This window comes from Lathamus discolor, chromosome 1 (assembly GCF_037157495.1).
Source record: "Lathamus discolor isolate bLatDis1 chromosome 1, bLatDis1.hap1, whole genome shotgun sequence".
In the NCBI taxonomy this organism is placed as follows: Eukaryota; Metazoa; Chordata; class Aves; order Psittaciformes; family Psittacidae; genus Lathamus; species Lathamus discolor.
The window spans coordinates 86,459,793-86,470,704 of record NC_088884.1 but is presented as its reverse complement, the minus strand read 5'-3'; positions in this window follow the sequence as shown (position 1 = coordinate 86,470,704).

Below are 10,912 nucleotides of genomic sequence, written 5' to 3'. Positions count from 1 at the left end.
AACTCAACAGTTCCTTGAAAGCAGAGGAATTTGGAGTTAATTCTGATCTTTATACTTGTACCAGTCACTTCCTATCTACTACACTGTGTCCACTGTGGTGACATACATGGGGCTGCCCAAACAGCAAGCTGAAGGAAACAGTGAGAACATATTTTTGAACTGAATGTTTCAAATACTGTAATTGGAATTGCATTATTCATGATTACTGCCTTTTTTCCGACGTTTAGTCAAAAATTCTCTAGGGGGTCAGTGGGAGAAGGCATTGAGTAGCAAATAATCACAAGATGATCTACAGTGGTGATTAATTTGCCCATGAGCATAGTGCATCACTGGTACCAGGGTGTTTGTCATGTGTCAGGCAGCTGTGTTCCATTGCTGGATGCTCAACCCGTCTTTTTAACTAGCTGCAGTGCGTTGGCCTCCCTCTGTTTTGATTTTTGGCCAGAAGAATATGAATGGAGTGAAAGGGAGAAGCCTGCAACCTGTGATTTTTCTTCTTTTTTAATTAATTGTGTGCATGAATGAACCCAGGACAGGGAATAATTCACCAAATGCTGGCTGCACAAAGTTGTTGAAACCACAATCTCCTGTGGGTAACAAAGCCTCTGGCTGTGTTCCAAGCACTGTGAAGTGATTGAAGAATGTTGGGTTGCATCATGAGACCTAATAGCAGGTAAACAAAAAACGTATGCCATGTTCAAATGAAATGACTCCTCATAAACCTGGAGGATTGCAGGGATCTTTGTGCAGCTGTGTTGCTGGGTAGCTTCCTGTCCAAGAGAAGTACCAAAGATGTTACATTGAATATCTGTAATGAGTTACTAGACTGAAACTATAACCTAACTATTGTTAGAGCTCACTAGATCACATAAAAAGTTTCCAGTGTAGTCCTTTGTGTCTTCATTGTTGTTATGTAAAGCTAGAATAATATTCGAGAAGCTTTCTTTGGTCTCCATACTATTTGCTTGAATGTGAATTGTAGAGAGGGAGTTGGTTTTGCATTTTGAGATTGTCTGTGGAAAATAAGTAATCATGAAAGAAGGAACGTGTCCTGTTGCTCGCTGTAACAAGAAACATAGAAAATGATTCAATGAACTGTAAAGTTCAGCACGAGTCTTACTAAATTGGTGAAATTTATGAGAATAGAGCAACTGTCACATTAGATTAGATCAAAGGTTATTGTGAACAAGTATCCTTCTTCCAGCAGAGGCCAGTGAGAGAGGACCTGAGAAAAAAGGGGTATATATTTTAAATGATCTTTCCCCTGCTTCATCTTTCCAGTTTCTTACAGAGAGCTATATAGCAGCTTCCTAGTCTGATTGCATTCAGACTGCTGGGCTTGATAGTGTCTGCTGGATGTTTTTGTCATTCATTTCTCTGATCTCCGTTTGAACCTACATGCTCCTTTGCCTTGGCCAGCCCCTGTGAACACCGAATCCCACACTACAATTATTATATGAAAAGCACTTACATTTGTTTCTAAATTGCTGCCAGTTTACAAAAAGGATCTCCAACTTCCTATATTAGACACAGTAACTAATTCCCCTTTTTACCACATCATTCCATTCATTATTTTCTAGATGCTGATTCTGTCCTCTCTTAGCCAGCTGGCATGTCCGAATTTATTTAGTTCCTTCTTACCCAGAAGTCCTCTACCTGTTTCTTTCCACATTGCATTTTTCTCTAATCTTTTCTGGTTCTACTGTATGCTTTGAGATGCATAGTACAGAGGTGAATGCAGCTGTGTAATCAAAGGACCCTAATGTGTAGCCCATGTTGTGTAACCCTTTAAGGTTGCTTATATGAGCAAATGCTTGTGGACTTGAGCTAAAGGTTGTACTGATTAGCCTAAGAAGACCAGTACTGTCAGGCTTTGTCTGTGTGGTGTGAGAAGCAGATAAAGCAACACAAGTGCTCCTTGTTACATGCTTTAAGTTCATCATCTCTGTTCTGAGGTTACAGCTGTGATGCCAAAGCTATGAGTAAACTATACTTCAAGTTCCTGTATCTGAAACAGTGGGTGCCAAAAGAAAAAGGTGATAGTAGGCAACATGGGATGATAAAAGTCTGTGACATGCATGGGGAGGAGGAGGGGAGAAGTTTCCTAACTTGTTCAAGAAAAAACTATTGCCCATCCCCCTCCCCCCAATCCTGCAATCTATAGATTGGTTAGTTTTTCAGGTTTTTTTCATGATCCTTTTTGGTTATTTGTATACATGGATTTCTGTCTGTGAGTACTGATATGCATTGCCCTTAAAAAGCGATTTTATGTTGGAAGATGGGGATGTATGCTTGAGACTCCTCCCAGATCTTGGCTTCAGAGATCACTGAAAGCCCCATGCACTTCACTAACAGCCATTTTCAAAAGCCTTGTAACACAGTAGAAATTGAAGTGGTTTCTTTTGTGGCAATGTTACAAGTCAATAATTTGACCTCGGATTGTGTCCACATCCAGTGAAGAGCGAGGATTACATCCCCTTACTGTCCTGTGTAGTGAATCCAGGGCCATTCCCTGCAGGGAGCTGAGCAGGCAAAAGGAAGGGAGTGTCATCCTCTTGGGAGCTGTTACGGCATCCGCTCCCCCCAGGAAAGAGGAGGGAGGAATTCCAACAATTCCTTGCCAAGCTATTCCAAGGATAGAGCACTTACACCCCACCAGCTAATTAGGGCTGTTCCTCAAGGCTTTATTTTAGCATCTGGATTTCAGTAACTTTTTTAAGCCTAGTTTTGTACTGAGGATTACTGTGAATTTAGATCCAAACCATTGCTTGAGTTGCATATCCAAAATAAGCATTGTTAACAAAAGCCAAGTGCCTTATGCATTTTATTCAGTGCTAAGAGCAGCTTGACTGCTAATATTTCATGTGCAGAAAGAAATGGAGCTGTAGTGTTTCAAACTAATTCTGGAATTTTGAAGCATATCCTGCATGGCAAACTGTAATGCCCATGGTTATGCTAGTGGCTATCAGCTTGAGGCCAGTGAGACGTGGGTGCAGACAGATACAGGACTGAGACCTTATAGAAAGACAAATGTGCACTTTTCCACGCTTGTTTAATGTTGTACTACCAGTACAGTACTACAACAGATTTCTTGAAGCGCCTTTGCGTATAATGTCTGCCTATGTTCCTTTTAAAATTTTTTTCAGGTCCACTACCGTTCAAACAAATCATATAGCAAAGTAAGAATTTATCCTGTCTCCTCTTAAAGCATGTGGGTTTAGTACTTTTGCTGCCTAAGTCATTCTAACAGTCACGGTGTTAGAAAGGTTTAAACAAAATTCTGCTATAAATCCCAGAAGTTATTGTGGAGAAATACACGGGGAAGGGAGGAGCAAGTTAAGAAAGAAAGTGGATGGCTGAATTGAGGGAAAGAGCAGAGCACTTATTTCTCTCTCCTCTCACTGTGTCAGTCCAGCCTGAATATCTGCACAAAGGAGTTTTGAATCTGTCATTTTGTAGGAATCCATGAATGCAACTGGGTAGAACCAAGCAGGACTGAACTAGTCTGGAGCTGAAGTGCTTTGTGTGCTACAGCAGTGTTTCTCTCCAGCTCCAGTTGAGCATTCTGGCTTCATGCAGCAGATAGCTACAAAAACAGAAGAAAAGCTCTATTTCCCTGCACTGCTTTTGCCCTTTATGGTCTAGATTTTGCAAGGAATGTAATTTTTTTGTGTGGTGAACCAAAGGATTCCTAAGCGAAGGAGCAGATTAATTGCTCTGCAGTGTGCACATTAGTGAAAAGTGCTGAGCAATGGGTGTAACCCATTTAATAGCTATTAAGCTGTATAGTAGATGGGTGTAGCAAAAGCTTCAGCTTGCATCGGTGGCTTTATTGGCAAATACAAGGATACAAAAAGAAATGGAACAACTCTACCGGTGTGTTGGAAGACAAGGCCCAGATATGTAGTGTTACTAACCTGTAGGGTGAGCAATTAATGAGCAGGTTGAGAACATCCATTCCAGGGGCAGAATCTGAGTCTTGAAACAGCACTGATTGGACACTCAAACTTTTACAGTAGAATAATTAATAAAAATGGAATATGCACAGAAATGAAAACTATCTTTGTGGTGCCTGGTTATAATCCCTTTGTCATAACCCCCTCTATTATTTAACACTCTTATAAGTATGTGGAGATCAAACTGTAAGTGCAAAAGCATTCTGAATTGTCTCTCATTTGCCAGCCCTTCTAGAAAGAAAACAGTGGTGGTGAGTATAAGTCTGTAGAGGAGTGAGAAAATAATTGGAGTCTGTGTATACCGTGATATATTGTTATTGCTTGAATGGTAGTAAACAATGGCTGCCAGGAGGTGATTCTCACAGCTTTTAGTTGTAAACTGGAATTCCAGGTGATTAAGTTCTGTGGGGGCTTGATTAGATTTTCTGTCTCCCCCCTCAACACCCTGGGATAATGATTAATTCACTATCTTAAGCTGTCTCTAATAATGAGATGAATCTGTTAGTTGAATGTTTCTGCTAAAATTATTTACAATACAGTAATAGATTAGAGTTGTATTTACATGTTAATGGACAGGCTTTGGCTGTTAAGGTGGGATGAACAGGTCAGATCTCAGGGTGGCTTACAGATTCAGGAACAGCAGTTTATAGTTTCTTCAGACCATTTGGTAGTACGAATTGTGCTTGGTTTGTGCTTTTGGAGACTGTTTTACTGTTCTTATCAAGCCTTTAGGAAGCAAAAGAGATTTAGCAATCCTCTGGTTTGGTGCCTAGGACACTTAGCTGTCTGGAGTGGAACACCAGCTCCTTGCTACAGTGAACATTTGGAATACAATTTTCTCACTCAATTTTATCTTTCTTCTCTTGTCCTGCTGTTTATTCTTTTCTTCCCCTATCATCAAATTTTTGAGATATAGAAACTGTTAGCTATGCTGGGGATGCCTGCTCTACCTACCTGCTGCCAAGAAGACTTTCTGAAATTTTTCTGGGGCTAGATCTTATCTTTTAATCACAGCCAATGTGTTTTCTGGAGCAAGGCTTACAAGTGCAGTAGGCAGAAGAAAGGTTAGCCTGAAAACGCCATCAGAATTAAAAAGAAGCTGAGAAAATTGCTGTCTCAAGATTTAAAATGATGAAAATCTAGAGAGCTTCAGGGTGAGCACTAGCTAGGTTGGGGCTTGAAGGCAGTTGGTGTTACCAGAGACAGTGAGGGAGGTGCCCAAATCTATCTTTTTAATTTAGCTGTGTATATTAACTCCTAGAAAGATGTAACATGCTAACCACACAGTTAAGCTCAAAGCACCCCTTTCCTATTTCCCTTGGCAGCCAGTTTGTTTAACTGTAGGTCATGCCAGGAAGGAAAAAAACCTGAAACAAATCAAAGCTCTTCTTCATTTTGTAGTCTGACTTTCTCACCTAATACATTGAAGTGCATCACTATAGGAAGCTCGAGTTCTGCCGTATGCTGTGGGCTGTGATACAACACAACATGACTTAACCATACTGTGTCAGCTACAGGAAGTCTGAAAATGTGGTTTCCTGAAAAACAAGGGAAAGGGGGGGAAGTACGTAATTTTTGTTTTGAAGATGACACTATTGAAAACTCCACGAGCACTTATGTCAAAATACCTACGAAGTAGCTGTTTAGTCATAGCAATAGTTGCCATTTATTTACAAGGCATCTCTGCCTGAATTAGGAAAAATCCTTTAACATGTGTCAGACCTCACAGAGTTGAGTAATTCTGTGGAAACAGTGTGCGTGTCAGACGTGACTGATCACTTGTTACCCTGCACTCTGTCCTTTGAGTAAGACTCAAATATACGTCAAGCAAAAATTCAGTATAAACCAGGCCTTGTCTGGTATAATCCACTTGTCTCTTGCATTTTGGTAGAAGATGCAAGTTTTTCTTACTGAGAAAGTATTTCCCTGACAAAATCAAATTGTGAGGAAATTTGCCACTTAGCGTTAGATAGCAAGCACTGGTCTGCATCAGGTTAGGACCTCATCTCTTTACTTCTAGGTTAATAGCAGTTGTCTTAAAAATGCATTTCCCAAAATTATGTGCATAAGGACGTGTTGGTGAAACCACCCTGTACTGTGCAGGAGTTGTGATTGTTACCTTTACCTTGATTTCTTAATTCTGTGTGTGGAATATAAAGTTCTTAGTTTCAGCACCTGTGGTATAAGGTGAGAGTCAGATCTGTGGTACACAGCTCTTGTGAGGCTAGGAACTAGCCTGTATGTTAACTTCAATTACTTTTCTATGTGATTCGCTTGAAAGGTTTCATGGTTCTTCCAGTGCTTTAAAACTGAATCTTCTATTTTCTGGACAAGTCCCTGAGCAACCTGATCTAGCTGGACCTGCTTGGAGCTGGGAGTTGGACTAGATGACCTCCAGGGGTCCTTTCCAATGTAAACTAATCTATATAAAGTAAAAGCTGCTTTTAGGAATGATAGACGAAGGATTGTAGGGCAAGCTGTTGAGATGGGGAAGCCACAAACACTGTATTTGCTGTTTCCATCTTCTTGCAGTTAATTTAATAAACATTGTACAGGATTTTTTCACCCAGGCCCTGCTAGGAATTAGCTACAGAGGACTAAAGGTGGAATTTCTGGTTAGCAATGTGTGTAAAGTCAATCTTGCTTAACATCAGTTCTAATTAAATCAATGTAACTTCTGTATCTGATTGCATATAGTCTAAGAACATGCGGAAAGTAAATATGGCATGCAAAATGATGGATATCTGCAGAGAGCCTTAATGTGAAATGATGCAACTTCTGTGAGCAAAGAAATATCTGGAGATACCAGCAAGTAGAAATCAGACTGTAATTTTTTTAAGGAGACAGAAAGGCTAGGAAAGGTGAAATACCTAAGACACCGTGTCCCCACTGAAGATACCAATCACAGCAGACCTTGCTGCCCATGTGTGTCTGAAGGGATTTCAGTCCGGCCAGGGCAGCAGTAGTCCTGCATGATTTGAAAGAAGGCAGAGAGTGCAGTCCTGTTTGCAGTGAGCTAATTTTATTTGTTCCTTCTCTGTCAAAGTAATTGCAGCCTACAGAGCAGTTGTGAGGCAGTTTTGTGAGCAGTTCTTTCTTGAACTTGTACTGGTGGGAATTGGTCAGCCAATTGTAGAGGGAAAGTACTTCTCCTGAGCCTCAATTAAAGCTTTTTGCTTTGGTCTCCCTTCTCACACTGGTGGGTTACGCTGGGCATGTCATTTTAACAGGCAAAAAAGGCTAACTTGTGCACCTTGAACATGAAAAGGTATGAATTAAATGTATACCAGAATGGCACCAGAGCTGTAGAAGCTCAGCTGGGAGTTTTGCATCATAAGCCAAAGTTTCATGGTCTTTCACTGTTAGGGTTATGCATGGATCATGCACAGGGATGATTTCACTGGTTTGTAAAATCAGTGTTGCAGACACCTGAATTAGTGGATTTTTATAAAAATGTATGCAGGGTAAATTTATTAATTCATCAGTCAAGGATTGCTGACATAATATCAGTGTTTTCTCGCATGCTTGTGAGTTCTGCATACTTGTGGTTATGAGTGTGACTGTGCCTTAAGAACAGATATGGTAATAGCAGTATGGATATGCAAGGATAGCTGTTTAGTTCCTGAAACTAGTGTGTACACTATCAATCTCCTCAATCAATCAGAAGTACATGCACGGGGTCTGTTTGTTTCATAGTTCACTTGTAGCATAAATATCAAGATCAGAACTTTGCTGTTCACCAGAATGACCAAATCCTACATCATACTTTGTACAAAGCCCCTGTATAAGCATAGCACTTGAAAGCTTTACCTGCAGAAAAGCTTCCTGCTCAGACTTCATCAACAGATGCACGAAGCGCAAGAATTACTGTTGACAGTGAACATTTTATTATGGGGCAAAATATCCTCTTAAGAATGTAAGGTCAGTAGTCTGTGAGTGATGAATTTCTTATGCACATCAACACACAAATTTTTGATGCCTAATCCTTTAATATGATTTTTATGGATTGGTTTCAACAGGAATTCAAGGACAACTCTTCAGTAGCTGAACAGCCTTCTAGCAACAAGCTGGCTTTGTTGGAATTCATGCTCAAAAATTACCTCACTCCAGTTATTTTTTTTATTTTGTGATTGCTGTATGCCAGTGATCCGGCAGCTCATCTTCTAGTTTTTACTGCTCGTCACTGAAGCAGACTCCCATTGACCTTTTCAAGCATTTCAATAAACGAAGTATTTCTTTTTATTGAAGGACTATATAGAATGGTTTTCATCATTCTAATGGCGATGTCTTTAATGCTTCATTTATGTCGTTGTACTTTGATATTTGCAAATTATTGAAAAGTTAAAAAATCTTTGTGATAAAAGCTAGTTCTGCCTCACCAAATTCTTCCTTGCTGTTGAATTTTTACATCTCATTCAGGTAGTTATTGAACATCCCAGAGCATTTCTTCTAAGAGCAGTGGTTGTAAAGTTTTACTGTTCTGCCCAATAAAGGCAGCAAAGTTGTGCTAATTTAAGCTTGTGTGTATATGGGGTCATGAGTATGTGGATGCTTACATTCACACATGTATACTGCAGTGACTTAGAATTGGTTGGGATCAGAAGCACAATTTACTATTGTTTTATCTTAATTTTATTGGTAAATTCATGAATTTTTTCCAGCAGATATTTCCTAACATAAAAATATTTTCTTATCTAAGTGGTTTTTAGTGGTAGGAACTAAGCTATGAAATTAAATGAGCTAAGCTTTCAGAGTAAAGCATGATAGTTTATGAGGATGATCTTTCCTCAGATGTTGGTAAATTCACTCCTGCCTGGGAAGGTATAAAAATAGTATGCATTTCATGAAATGGAATCGAAGACTTTACAGTTTTGTAGACTGAAAAAAAAATGCCTAGAAGCCACCTTTCCCTGTAATTTGTTTTGCGATGCGTGCTTTCAGTAAGATGCAGCTGTAAATATTCTTCAGCAACTACTCAGTGGAATCTACTTCATCCAGCATTGGTAGTCTGACACTTCAGTATAATTTAACAGGAGATCCCTGTAACATGATTGAGTTTTGCATTAGATCGTAACACCAAAAGGCACCTCTAAAATTGCAATTTATTAATGTAAAATAGAAAAATTATTTCAAATATTTGTGATCGAGCTACTAAGCCAAGCTAGCTTAGTGTGTGTCATGTGTGCAGTTATGCTTTTTTTTCTCTTGTGACAGGAACTAACTGCTGAGAGATTGTTAACCTCAAAGATTTTGGTTGTGTGATATCCTGGGACCCTAGTGTCTTAGGGCAGGCAGTAATAATATGTGGATGACTCCATCATACTCGTTAGTCTGAGTTGACATTTTATTGCTATAGGGTTTGTCTTTCAAAGCTACTACTGATTCAGAACAGAATTTCTATTGTATGTGTGTTCAACAACCTTCTTGCTTTCAGCTGGACTAGGTGACTTGCACAGCACGTAATAATTGGTTTGGAGTATATTCTTGGTTCTTCAGTAATCTCTCAGTGTGTCTGTTCTGAATGTCTATAGAGTTCTGGCTTGTTATCCTGAGACTTGCTTAGTCCTCTTTCCCTTCCAAAAAAATAATCCTATAGCTAGAAGTCCGGAGTTTTCTAAGCTGTCACGAAGTTTCTATCGTGTATCTCGTTTAGCCCTTCTCTGAACTGTCACATAGTTGTAGTGAGGTCAGGAAGAAAAGGCATCTGAAAGCTACTGAAAACATCAGATGCTTCAAAAGCAGCTGTTGTCAGAAATAAAGATACCTTTTGGTTTAAGTGATGGCTAAACTTTTTCCAGCTGTTGCTCTTGTCAAAGAGCATTAGTTTGGAAGGAAGTGAAGGCTTTTCAGTGTGCTGCTTTTCCACCTGAGGTACTACTGTTCATTGCACTCCAGATATTCACTGATCTCTCTGAGCAGAGACACAGGTTTATTTTGTTTAGTATGCAAGTTCTGCCTAATCTGTGCTATTTACTGTGATCTGCCTGTTCAAGGACTGCAAACCTCTCAGACTGCACTGGTATGACTTGACTCAGGAGGTCTTCCACAGTTCCTGGGACTAGGTCCATGTGTCAGACATACACTGAATCTACATGAGGGTAAGACTCAAACTGACTTTGTCTTTTCCCTTGTTTCTTCTTAGAGGCAATCCAGGTGAATAGATTGGGTATGAGCCTTAACACAGTCTGACAGGTCTCCAGATCTGGATGGTTCGAGGGCAAAGAGGGAATGTCAAGGCTGGAAAGCATGCCAGGCTATCATCAGCAATGATCTGGGCATGACCTTAGAAGACCTGTTACCTACAAAGCTCTAAAGAGATTTCATCTTTTTAATTTCTTGAGCTTCTTGAGTTTGTTTTATTGCAGACTTTCTGGTCATTTTACATAATGTTGCAAAACTTGTGCCGCAGATTCTTCATGTTATCCCTGGAAGATGAGGGCAATTCCCAGGAGAGGAGAGAATTTTTTTTAAAGCAGTTTCAGTAGCTCAAAATGATTTTGCTTTCTTTATTGGGACATATCTACCATTCTGAATTCTGAACATTACCTATCTACCTTTCTGCTAATGCCTGGGGCTTTACTATCATTGCTCATACTGCATTTCTGGCACTGTATTGGCTTGAATACCTCTGCCCAGAATAATATAGAAGTATTCAGTTGATTGTTTTACCAGAAAATGCTTCTTACGCTGAATTACTGTACTGCTGTCTGAAAATCTGAGGTTTACACAAAAATTAAATGTCCTTCTGTGGATGAGAATATTTATGGGGAAAACGAGCTTTTTTTTTGTTTGTTTTAACTTGGATTTTTTTTAATGTGTGGACAACCATGCCGAATAGAAAATTAACAAGCACAAATAAGTAAGTGAAGTGGCTATGAAGTAGGTGGCTTGAAAAGTCCATTTTATTCTTAGCTTCCCTTCTATCTATTTGTGACTTTGTCGGCCTGAGCTAAAAC